The 15,286-nt window shown below is 41.6% G+C and overlaps 1 protein-coding gene across 1 annotated transcript in view; it reads right to left on the bottom strand.

Moving 5' to 3' along the window:
- Positions 1-15,286, bottom strand: part of LOC128688737 (retinoic acid receptor RXR-alpha-B-like) — a 755,147-nt gene that overhangs the window by 508,602 nt on the left and 231,259 nt on the right. The window lies entirely within an intron of this gene.

The following is a 15,286-nucleotide window of genomic DNA, read 5'->3' as shown; positions in this document are numbered from 1 at the left end:
ACATGGTGGCTCACCTCTCCTCCATATGTTAACCTTCCACGTGAGTATCCTCCTACCAGGGTACCCACAGTTTTAAAACAAGTATATATATATGTATATATGGCAGTTTACATGCACATGTTAACTATACGTCTGTACAGAGTCCTGGGATTCCAATCGAATTGAGCAAAATACTTTCCCCTGAACGAATCTGCTTGGACTTCCTCCCTTTTCTGCAACACTGCAAGAAACTGATGTGTTGATTACAACATGAAAGGCCTAGAGCTATCATTCAGCTCCCCTCGTGGATGTTTTGCACCATCTTCTGTGTTTGCATTGCTCAGTTGCTGCTAATATTGCTGACTAGTTACGGCCAGGTGCAATACACCTTGTATTGCGGCCAGTCTTTGTAATACACATTGTATTGCGGCCTGTCTTCGTAATACACCTTGAATTGCGACCAGTTTTCATAATACACCTTGTATTGCGACCAGTTTTCATAATACACCTTGTATTGCGACCTGTCTTCATAATACACCTTGTATTGTGACCTGTCTTCATAATACACCTTGTATTGTGACCTGTCTTCATAATACACCTTGTATTGCGACCTGTCTTCATAATACACCTTGTATTGCGACCTGTCTTCATAATACACCTTGTATTGCGACCTGTCTTCATAATACACCTTGTATTGCGACCTGTCTTCATAATACACCTTGTATTGCGACCTGTCTTCATCATGGGACTGAAAAATTACCTGGGTGGGCTAAATTGGGATGTCCTGGCTATGGGTCAGGTAGGTGTTCTTGGTTGCCAATATAACGTTTTTCAGAGCATAGTTCTAGCTGCCCAGACAACTTTTGTTCCGAGTAGGGAAATTAGATCTAACAAACATGATCCCAAATGGATGAACAATAGATTAAAACATCTCATTGGTCAAAAGAGAGACATATATAGGCGTATCAAAAGAGGGGATCGGCAGTTAAGAAATCAATATATTCAATTAGAGAGAGAGAAATAAAGAAAGGAATAAGAAAAGCAAAAAGGGATTATGAGGCAAAGGTCGAAAGGGGTTCAAAGACTAACCCAAAAGGGTTCTTTCAGGTATACAGAAGTAAGATTAGGGACAAGATTGGCCCACTTAAGAGTAACTCTGGTCAGATCACTGACAGTGATAAGGATATGTGTGAAATTCTCAATACCTACTTCCTCTCAGTTTTCACCCAGGAAAATACTAGCGATATTCCTGAAATAATAGATTATGTAGAACAGGATAATAAACTATGTACGATTGCGGTAACTAGTGACATGGTCCTCAGGCAAATAGAGAAACTAAAACCTAACAAATCCCCAGGTCCTGATGAACTGTTTGCAAGGGTGTTAAAGGAATGTAAAGAAGAACTTAGCATACCTTTGGCTAATCTTTTTAACATATCACTACAAACTGGCATAGTGCCTGATAAGCGGAAAATGGCAAATGTAATACCTATTTACAAGGCAGGTGACAGGTCCTTGGCTTCGAACTATAGACCAATAAGCCTTACCTCCATAGTGGGAAAATTTATGGAATCAATAATTGCCGAAGCAATTCGTAGCCATCTTGATAGGCATAAATTGATTAATGAATCTCAACACGGTTTTACAAGGGGCGTTCCTGTCTTATGAATTTACTAACTTTTTTCACTAAGGTGTTTGAGGAGGTAGATCATGGTAATGAATATGATATTGTGTATATGGACTTCAGTAAGGCTTTCGATAGAGTTCCACATCAGAGGCTATTGAGGAAATTTAAGGCACACGGAATAGGAGGAGAAATTTTTTCCTGGGTAGAGGCATGGCTGACAAATAGGCAGCAGATTGTTTGCATAAATGGGGAGAAATCAGAATGGGGGCACGTCACAAGCGGTGTTCCTCAGGGGTCAGTGTTGGGCCCGTTGTTATTCACAATTTACATAAACGACATAGATAAGGGAATAAATAGCGACATAAGCAAATTTGCTGATGACACCAAAATAGGCCGTCCAACTCATTCTAATGAGGACACTAGAGCACTCCAGGATGATTTGAATAGACTGATGCAATGGTCGGAGAAGTGGCAGATGCAGTTTAATATAGACAAATGCAAAGTTCTAAATGTTGGACAGAAAAATAACCATGCCACATATAAACTAAATAATGTAGATCTTAATACTACTGATTGCGAAAAGGATTTAGGAGTTCTGGTTAGCAGTAATCTAAAACCAAGACAACAGTGCATTAGTGTTCACAATAAAGCTGACAGAATTCTTGGATTCATATCTAGAAGTATAAATAATAGAAGTCCTCAGGATGTTCTTCAACTCTATATATCTTTGGTTAGGCCTCATTTAGACTGTGCTGCTCAATTCTGGTCACTGTATTACAGAATGGATATAAATGCTCTGGAAAACGTACAGAGGAGGATGACAAAGATGATCCCATGTATCAGAGATCTTCCCTATGAGGATAGACTGAGGGCCCTGAATCTGCACTCTCTCGAAAGGCGTAGAATTAGGGAATATATGATCGAGGTGTATAAATGGAAAACAGGAATAAATAAAGGGGATGTAAATAGCGTGCTGAAAATTTCCAGCCAAGACAGGACTCGCAGCAATGGTTTCAAGTTGGAAAAATTCAGATTCAGAAAGGATATAGGAAAGCACTGGTTTGGTAATATAGTTGTGGATGAGTGGAACAAACTCCCGAGTGCAGTTATTGAGGCTGGTAAGATATAACCCCTCATGGTGTGGCTGGTAAGATATGGCCCCTCATGGTGTGGCTGGTAGATATGGCCCTCACAGTGTGGCTGGTAAAATATGGCTCCTCACAATGTGACTGGTGAGGTGTGGCCCTCACGGTATTGTTGGTAAGATGTGGCCCTGACGGTATTGATGGTAAGATGTGGCCCTGACGGTGTGGCTGGTAAGGTGCGGCCAGACATATGTGAGGGCCAGGGTTGCAGCAGGCCACTGTGGTGGGGTGAAGACTTGGGACGGTACTAGTGGAGGTATCTATGAGAGGGACGAGGGGGATGGGAGGTAGCATCAAAGGTGAGGGGCGAAGAATGAAGGCGAGGGAAGAGATACAGAGGGAAGAGGTTATGATGGAAGGGGTGTGGGAGAGTAGCTGTCACCTGCTATGGGGGAGGGGAAGGGGCAGTGGGGGAGTGGAAGGGGGAAGGGGAGTGGAAGGGGGAAGGGGGTGGGGAAGGGGGTGCATATAAGGCGAAGACGGAGAAGCAGCAAGTCAGTGTTTTTTTTTTACTTGTAATTTACCTGTAACCTGTTTCCGGAGTTTTCCTACTCCCGCAGCCGGTCCTGGGCCAGGCCTCTGCTGACTGCCTCTTCAACCAGGCTGTTGCTGCCAGCGGCCGGTCGGACCATATATGTTGTATAAATGGTTTCTGAAAAACTGACAAACTGATAAGACACTGGTGCAGCATATGGGTATCTTTACCCTGGAGAAGTTTCGCCAGCCAGTGCATTCTTCAGTTTAATACAGAGAGTAACGGGGAAAGATGAGTAGTAGTTTGAGGTAATCCATCCCTCAGTTTAGAGTAGGTGCGTTCAAGCCATCAATCTTGGTAAGGACCACAGATCCACCAGAGCCTAGTTAATTTGGCACTTGTTGGAAGCTGTGATTTTTGTAACTCTTGACAACGTTTACACTTGTTTCCGGAATATTTCTGACATCTGCTGGCAGCAGATGTCAGCAACGTCCTTGGTGCCAGGTTATTCAATCTGGCACCAGGAATGTTGACGCCATGTGCCTGCGGTGCCTCTACTCTTCACTGGGTTTATTTCACACTTCCTCCCATATCTCTCACTCCAGTATGTTGGTGTGGCAGATGTTAGACCAAGAATCAGACCCTCCAGGATCTTCCACTATACATTACTGAGTATCTGGTCTTATCTGGTGAGGGACAGTGAAACAGGTGATAAACTAGTGATTACCCTAGTATAATGGTGACAGACGAGCAAAGGAAGAGAGAGAGGAGTGGAAGAGAAAAGAGGAGAGAGTGAGAGGAGGGGAAGAGAAAAGAGGAGAGAGAGAGAGAGAGAGAGAGAGAGAGAAGGAAGCTGGGAGAGGGACAAAATGAACTAACTGGAATTTCCTTGTCTGCAATGCTCCTTGTCTACAACATGCCTTGTCTGCTAAATACCTTGTCTACAACATGCCTTGTCTGCTACATTCCTTGTCTACAACATGCCTTGTCTGCTACATTCCTTGTCTACAACACGCCTTGTCTGCTACATTCCTTGTCTACAACATGCCTTGTCTGCTACATTCCTTGTCTACAACATGCCTTGTCTGCTACATTCCTTGTCTACAACATGCCTTGTCTGCTACATTCCTTGTCTACAACATGCCTTGTCTGCTACATTCCTTGTCTACAACATGCCTTGTCTGCTACATTCCTTGTCTACAACATGCCTTGTCTGCTACATTCCTTGTCTACAACATGCCTTGTCTGCTACATTCCTTGTCTACAACATGCCTTGTCTGCTACATTCCTTGTCTACAACATGCCTTGTCTGCTACATTCCTTGTCTACAACATGCCTTGTCTGCTACATTCCTTGTCTACAGAATAACACACACAGCAGGATAACACACACAGGATAACACACAGCAGGATACCACAAACAGCAGAATAACACACACAGCAGAATAACACACACAGCAGAATAACACACAACAGAATAACACACACAGCAGAATAACACACACAGCAGAATAACACACAACAGAATAACACACACAGCAGAATATCACACACAGCAGAATAACACACAGAGCAGGATAACACACAGAGCAGGATAACACAAACAGCAGACTAACACACACAACAGAATAACACACAGAACAGAATAACACACACAGCAGAATAACACACAGAGCAGGATAACACACAGAGCAGGATAACACAAACAGCAGACTAACACACACAACAGAATAACACACACAGCAGAATATCACACACAGCAGAATAACACACAGAGCAGGATAACACACAGAGCAGGATAACACAAACAGCAGACTAACACACACAGCAGAATAACACACAGAGCAGAATAACACACACAGCAGGATAACAGACACAGCAGAATAACAGACACAGCAGAATAACAGACACAGCAGAATAACACACACAGCAGGATAACACACACAGCAGACTAACACACAGAGCAGGATAACACACACAGCAGGATAACACAAACAGCAGACTAACACACACAGCAGAATAACACACAGAGCAGGATAACACACACAGCAGGATAACACAAACAGCAGACTAACACACACAGCAGAATAACACACAGAGCAGGATAACACACACAGCAGGATAACAGACACAGCAGAATAACAGACACAGCAGAATAACAGACACAGCAGAATAACACACACAGCAGGATAACACACACAGCAGAATAACACACACAGCAGAATAACACACAGCAGGATAACAGACACAGCAGACTAACACACACAGCAGAATAACACACACAGCAGAATAACACACACAGCAGGATAACACACACAGCAGACTAACACACACAACAGAATAACACACACAGCAGAATAACAGACACAGCAGAATAACACACACAACAGAATAACACACACAGCAGAATAACACACACAGCAGAATAACACACACAGCAGAATAACACACACAGCAGAATAACACACACAACAGAATAACAGATACAGCAGAATAACACACACAGCAGAATAACACACACAGAATAACAGCAGCAGAATAACACACACACACACACAGCAGAATAACACACACAGCAGAATAAGCAGAATAACACACACACCAGAATAACACACACAGCAGAATAACACACACAGCAGAATAACACACACAGCAGAATAACACACACAGCAGAATAACACACACAGCAGAATAACACACACAGCAGAATAACACACACAGCAGAATAACACACACAGCAGAATAACACACACAGCAGAATAACACACACAGCAGAATAACACACACAGCAGAATAACACACACAGCAGCAGAATAACACACACAGCAGAATACACACACAAGCAGAATAACACACACAGCAGAATAACACACACAGCAGAATAACACACACAGCAGCAGAATAACACACACAGCAGAATAACACACACACAGGATAACACACACAGCAATAACACACACAGGATAACACACAACAGAATAACACACACAGCAGAATAACACACACAGCAGAATAACACACACAGCAGAATAACACACACAGCAGGATAACACACACAGAATAACACACACAGCAGAATAACACACACAGAATAACACACACAGCAGAATAACACACACAGCAGAATAACACACACAGCAGAATAACACACACATCAGAATAACACACACAGCAGAATAACACACACAGCGGGATAACACACACAGCAGCAGGATACACACACAGCAGAATAACACACACACACAGCACTAACACAAACAGCAGACTAACACACACACCAGAATAACACACACACCCGACTAACACACACAGCAGAATAACACACACAGCAGAATAACACACACAGCAGAATAACACACACAGCAGAATAACACACACAGCAGAATAACACACACAACAGAATAACACACACAACAGAATAACACACACAGCAGAATAACACACACAGCAGAATAACACACACAGCAGAATAACACACACAGCAGGATAACACACAACAGAATAACACACACAGCAGAATAACACACACAGCAGAATAACACACACAGCAGGATAACACACAACAGAATAACACACACAGCAGAATAACACACACAGCAGGATAACACACACAGCAGAATAACACACACAGCAGAATAACACACACAACAGAATAACACACACAGCAGAATAACACACACAGCAGACTAACACACACAGCAGAATAACACACACAGCAGAATAACACACACAGGATAACACACAACAGAATAACACACACAGCAGAATAACACACACAGCAGAATAACACACACAGCAGAATAACACACACAGCAGAATAACACACACAGCAGAATAACACACACAGCAGAATAACACACACAGCAGAATAACACACACAACAGAATAACACACACAGCAGAATAACACACACAGCAGGATAACACACACAGCAGGATAACACACACACAACAGAATAACACACACAGCAATAACACACACAGCAATAACACACACAGCAGAATAACACACACAGCAGAATAACACACACAGCAGGATAACACACACAACAGAATAACACACACAGCAGAATAACACACACAGCAGAATAACACACACAGCAGGATAACACACACAGCAGGATAACACACACATCAGTATCACACACACAAGAGAATAACACACACAGCAGAATAACACACACAGCAGAATAACACACACAGCAGAATAACACACACAGCAGAATAACACACAGCTCACAAACACACACAGCAGAAAAACACACACAGCAATAACACACAGCAGAATAACTCACACAGCAGAATAACACACACAGCAGAATAACACACACAGCAGAATAACACACACAGCAGAATAACACACACAGCAGAATAACACACACAGCAGGATAACACACAACAGAATAACACACACAGCAGAATAACACACACAGCAGAATAACACACACAGCAGAATAACACACACAACAGAATAACACACACAGCAGAATAAACACACACAGAATAACACACACAGCAGAATAACACACACAGCAGGATAACACACACAGCAGGATAACACACAACAGAATAACACACACAGCAGAATAACACACACAGCAGAATAACACACACAGCAGAATAACACACAACAGAATAACACACACAGCAGAATAACACACACAGCAGGATAACACACACAGCAGGATAACACACAACAGAATAACACACACAGCAGAATAACACACACAGCAGAATAACACACACAGCAGGATAACACACAACAGAATAACACACACAGCAGAATAACACACACAGCAATATAACACACACAGCAGAATAACACACAACAGAATAACACACACAGCAGAATAACACACACAGCAGAATAACACACACAGCAGGATAACACACAACAGAATACACACACAGCAGAATAACACACACAGCAGTATAACACACACAGCAGGATAACACACAACAGAATAACACACACAGCAGAATAACACACACAGCAGAATAACACACACAGCAGATACCACCCAACAGAATAACACACACAGCAGAATAACACACACAGCAGGATAACACACACAGCAGGATAACACACAACAGAATAACACACACAGCAGAATAACACACACAGCAGAATAACACACACAGCAGGATAACACACAACAGAATAACACACACAGCAGAATAACACACACAGCAGGATAACACACACAGCAGGATAACACACAACAGAATAACACACACAGCAGAATAACACACACAGCAGAATAACACACACAGCAGAATAACACACACAGCAGAATAACACACACAGCAGAATAACACACACAGCAGAATAACACACACAGCAGGATAACACACACAGCAGGATAACACACAACAGAATAACACACACAGCAGGATAACACACAACAGAATAACACACACAGCAGAATAACACACACAGCAGAATAACACACACAGCAGAATAACACACACAGCAGGATAACACACACAGCAGGATAACACACAACAGAATAACACACACAGCAGAATAACACACACAGCAGGATAACACACACAGCAGAATAACACACAACAGAATAACACACACAACAGAATAACACACACAGCAGAATAACACACACAGCAGAATAACACACACAGCAGAATAACACACACAGCAGGATAACACACACAGCAGGATAACACACAACAGAATAACACACACAGCAGAATAACACACACAACAGAATAACACACACAGCAGAATAACACACACAGCAGGATAACACACACAGCAGGATAACACACAACAGAATAACACACACAGCAGAATAACACACACAGCAGGATAACACACACAGCAGGATAACACACAACAGAATAACACACACAGCAGAATAACACACACAGCAGAATAACACACACAGCAGGATAACACACACAGCAGGATAACACACACAACAGAATAACACACACAGCAGAATAACACACACAGCAGAATAACACACACAGCAGGATAACACACACAGCAGAATAACACACACAGCAGAATAACACACACAGCAGAATAACACACACAGCAGAATAACACACACAGCAGAATAACACACACAGCAGAATAACACACACAGCAGAATAACACACACAACAGAATAACACACACAGCAGAATAACACACACAACAGAATAACACACACAGCAGAATAACACACACAGCAGAATAACACACAACAGAATAACACACACAGCAGAATAACACACACAGCAGAATAACACACACAGCAGAATAACACACACAACAGAATAACACACACAGCAGAATAACACACACAGCAGAATAACACACACAGCAGAATAACACACACAGCAGAATAACACACACAGCAGAATAACACACACAGCAGAATAACACACACAGCAGAATAACACACACAGCAGAATAACACACACAGCAGAATAACACACACAGCAGAATAACACACACAGCAGAATAACACACACAGCAGAATAACACACACAGCAGGATAACACACAACAGAATAACACACACAGCAGAATAACACACACAGCAGAATAACACACACAGCAGAATAACACACACAACAGAATAACACACACAGCAGAATAACACACACAGCAGGATAACACACACAGCAGGATAACACACAACAGAATAACACACACAGCAGAATAACACACACAGCAGAATAACACACACAGCAGGATAACACACAACAGAATAACACACACAGCAGAATAACACACACAGCAGAATAACACACACAGCAGAATAACTTACACAACAGAATAACAGATACAGCAGAATAACACACACAGCAGAATAACACACACAGCAGAATAACACACACAGCAGAATAACAGATACAGCAGAATAACACACACAGCAGAATAACTTACACAACAGAATAACAGATACAGCAGAATAACACACACAGCAGAATAACTTACACAACAGAATAACAGATACAGCAGAATAACACACACAGCAGAATAACTCACACAGCAGAATAACAGATACAGCAGAATAACACACACAGCAGAATAACAGATACAGCAGAATAACACACACAGCAGAATAACTCACACAGCAGAATAACAGATACAGCAGAATAACACACACAGCAGAATAACACACACAGCAGAATAACACACACAACAGAATAACACACACAACAGAATAACAGATACAGCAGAATAACAGATACAGCAGAATAACACACACAACAGAATAACACACACAACAGAATAACACACACAACAGAATAACACACACAACAGAATAACACACACAACAGAATAACACACACAACAGAATAACACACACAACAGAATAACACACACAGCAGAATAACACACACAGCAGAATAACACACACAACAGAATAACACACACAACAGAATAACAGATACAGCAGAATAACACACACAACAGAATAACACACACAACAGAATAACACACACAACAGAATAACACACACAACAGAATAACACACACAGCAGAATAACACACACAACAGAATAACACACACAACAGAATAACACACACAACAGAATAACAGATACAGCAGAATAACACACACAGCAGAATAACACACACAGCAGAATAACACACACAGCAGAATAACATACACAGCAGAATAACACATACAACAGAATAGCACACACAACAGAATAACACACATACAACAGAATAACACACACCGCAGAATAACACACACAGCAGAATAACACACATACAACAGAATAACACACACAGCAGAATAACACACACAGCAGAATAACACACACAGCAGAATAACACACACAGCAGGATAACACACACAGCAGAATAACACACACAGCAGAATAACACACATACAACAGAATAACACACACTGCAGAATAACACACAGCAGAATAACACACACAGCAGGATAACACACACAGCAGAATAACACACAGCAGAAAAACACACACAGCAGAATAACACACACAACAGAATAACACACACAACAGAATAACACACACAGCAGAATAACACACACAACAGAATAACACACACAACAGAATAACACACACAACAGAATAACAGATACAGCAGAATAACACACACAACAGAATAACACACACAACAGAATAACAGATACAGCAGAATAACACACACAGCAGGATAACACACACAGCAGAATAACACACAGCAGAATAACACACACAGCAGGATAACACACAGCAGAATAACACACACAACAGAATAACACACACAACAGAATAACAGATACAGCAGAATAACACACACAGCAGAATAACACACACAGCAGAATAACACACACAGCAGAATAACACATACAACAGAATAACACACACAACAGAATAACAGATACAGCAGAATAACACACACAGCAGAATAACACACACAGCAGAATAACACACACAGCAGAATAACACACACAGCAGAATAACACACACAGCAGAATAACACATACAACAGAATAACACACACAACAGAATAACACACACAGCAGAATAACACACACAGCAGAATAACACATACAACAGAATAACACACACAACAGAATAACACACACAGCAGAATAACACACACAACAGAATAACACACACAGCAGAATAACTCACACAGCAGAATAACACACACAACAGAATAACACACACAACAGAATAACAGATACAGCAGAATAACACACACAGCAGAATAACACACACAGCAGAATAACACACACAGCAGAATAACACACACAGCAGAATAACACACATACAACAGAATAACACACACAGCAGAATAACACACACAGCAGAATAACACACACAGCAGAATAACACACATACAACAGAATAACACACACAGCAGAATAACACACACAGCAGAATAACACATACAACAGAATAACAGATATAGCAGAATAACACACACAGCAGAATAACACATACAACAGAATAACACACACAGCAGAATAGCACACACAGCAGAATAACACACACAGCAGAATAACACACACAGCAGAATAACACACATACAACAGAATAACACACACAGAAGAATAACACACACAGCAGAATAACACACATACAACAGAATAACACACACAGCAGAATAACACACACAGCAGAATAACACACATACAACAGAATAACACACACAGCAGAATAACACACACAGCAGAATAACACACACAGCAGGATAACACACACAGCAGAATAACACACAGCAGAAAAACACACACAGCAGAATAACACACACAGCAGGATAACACACAGCAGAATAACACACACAACAGAATAACACATACAACAGAATAACAGATACAGCAGAATAACACACACAGCAGAATAACACACACAGCAGAATAACACACACAGCAGAATAACATACACAGCAGAATAACACATACAACAGAATAGCACACACAACAGAATAACACACATACAACAGAATAACACACACCGCAGAATAACACACACAGCAGAATAACACACATACAACAGAATAACACACACAGCAGAATAACACACACAGCAGAATAACACACACAGCAGAATAACACACACAGCAGAATAACACACACAGCAGAATAACACACACAGCAGAATAACACACATACAACAGAATAACACACACTGCAGAATAACACACAGCAGAATAACACACACAGCAGGATAACACACACAGCAGAATAACACACAGCAGAAAAACACACACAGCAGAATAACACACACAGCAGAATAACAGATACAGCAGAGTAACAGACACAGCAGAATAACACACGCAGCAGAATAACAGACACTTCAGGATAACACACTGCACATAAGGGGGATTACCAATAGACCTCTGGCTGTGTCTTCAAGAAGGCGTTGGACAGGCACCTGAAGTCAGTACCTGATCCGCCATCTGTGGTTCATATGTTTGCTTACATGTAGCCAGCAGTAACAGCCTGGTTGATCAGACCCTGATCCGCCACGAGGCCTGATCTCAGACAGGGCCCTGGGGGCGTTGATCCCGAAACCCTCTCCAGGTATACTCCAGGTATCCCATATAGGCTGCCTCCCAACCAGCATACCAGGTGCTAAAGATTTAATGATCGTTATATCGGCACCTCAGTTGATCGGCCAATCAGAGACAAGCCTGCCAGAGCTGTGAAGCAATGTGGTTCACTTGTGACATAAGGTTTGGCAGATTTGTCTAGGCTGCTCGTGTATCACAGTACTGTCTGACTCCTTGTTTTTATGCTTCCTTTGATCACCGTGTTGTACACTTGCTCTTACATTACTGTACATATTGTAAATAATGTATATATTGTAAATACCAGCTTGGTTATTTGGTGAAGGAAATACAAGTCATATAACTTCTGTTGTCCTTTGGTTGCTCCACGATTAACCGATTACGACAAGGTGTGCAGGCCAGTCTACATCCTGTAATATTAACAAACTCTTAATGCTGCACAGCTTCGTGAAAGTATTCCTAACAAATTAAAGATTGAAGAGAGTAACATGGCATACCAAACTGAGATTTCTGCTGCTACAGGGGCTATTAATTGCAGATCTCCGCTTCAGTTCCTTTATAATCTGGGAAGGCTAACACCAGAGAAACCAGACCAGCAATTTCGGGAAACAGGTGGTGAATCGGGTTTGTCTCAGGGCGAGTCAGCTTCACCGGCGCTCGAGTTGGCCCAACTCTTCCTTGAGACGACCAGCGAGCAACGAGCATTCGCCAAGGAGGAGTTTGACAGAGGAGAGGAGGCCGTTTCAGCATAATGAAGTTGAGAAATTTAGTGTGCAAAAAGTGGTGCCGCTAGTATCTCGCTTTTTTTTTTATTCTGAGCCTGAATTTTTTTGAGGCATTCGAAAATCAAACTCATGCATTAAGGTGGCCAGTGGAGTATTGGGCAGCACTTGTGTATACAGCGCAGGAGTTCACAGCTGGTTGGGATGATGAGGACTTCGTTAATTACAACGCTGTCAAAACAATTGCTTTTGGTGCATGTCAGTGTATTCCTGCCAAGTATAGAAGAGAATTTAAATTGTGAAAGCGTCAGCTGGGTCAGTCTCATGTAGACTAATTCATTAATTTTAGTGAATTAATACAAATGATCCTGTGTGATGATTTGCTGAAGTCTGTTGGACCAGAGTTTCGGGTGTTTTTTGGAAGATAATTCATTGGCAAATGCATTAGAGGCAGCCAGGCTTGCTGACACATTTGAGGCCAACCGCTCCTTGTCTGAGCGGTCTCATAATCTTTCTTCTCAACAGCCTGGTATGCATAGAGATCGTAGTGGACGGATCCCTGACAGAAGAGCAAAGTGGGAAGCTGGAGGGTAACAACGACGCCACATGTCAATATGATGAACAACACTGGTTCATGGTGAACAACAACTTCAGTCACAAAGTTAGTATAGCGAACGGCGTCATCTACAAAGTCAACAGGGAGTAAGACCAAAACCCGAACCTACAGGGCCGAATAAACCATCAAATGCAAAGCCAGTACTGGAGAAACCAGGGGTATGTACACCAGGGGCCATAGCAGGTAGTACATCACCAGTGGTACTAACGAAACACAACGTAAAATAAAACATCTGAAATAGTAATTCCTGGTTCATATTTGCAAATATTCAGGGTTTGAAATCAAATAAAAAGACAAAGTTAGTTATGTCAGTGGGCTCCTGACAGAAGTGAATACCACGTTTGGAATATCAAATGATATACAATGCCAACCACGTTTGGAGCATTTACAGAAACACAAACAAGGGATGTTTTGGATGGATAGATAAAGATAGAAAACTATAACATGTATAGATGTGATAGAATTACTAGGTCACAGGGAGTAGTAGGACTGTGTGTAAAAGACACTTTCTGCTGCACAGAACTGCTGAACTCCACGAATGATACAGTAGAAATTCTAGGCAATAAAGTTGAAAACAGGAATTTGGTAATTATCCTAGTATATAAACCACCATCAGCAACTGCTGAGAAATTCACAGATCAGTTAAGTAAGATAGATAGCTGTCTGGATAGGCTAGAAAATCCTACACCAAACATTTTACTCCTTGGAGATTTTAGTCTCCCTCATGTTAA

Source organism: Cherax quadricarinatus, chromosome 13 (genome assembly GCF_038502225.1).
Source record: "Cherax quadricarinatus isolate ZL_2023a chromosome 13, ASM3850222v1, whole genome shotgun sequence".
In the NCBI taxonomy this organism is placed as follows: domain Eukaryota; kingdom Metazoa; phylum Arthropoda; class Malacostraca; order Decapoda; family Parastacidae; genus Cherax; species Cherax quadricarinatus.
This window is presented reverse-complemented; position numbering and strand designations above follow the sequence as displayed.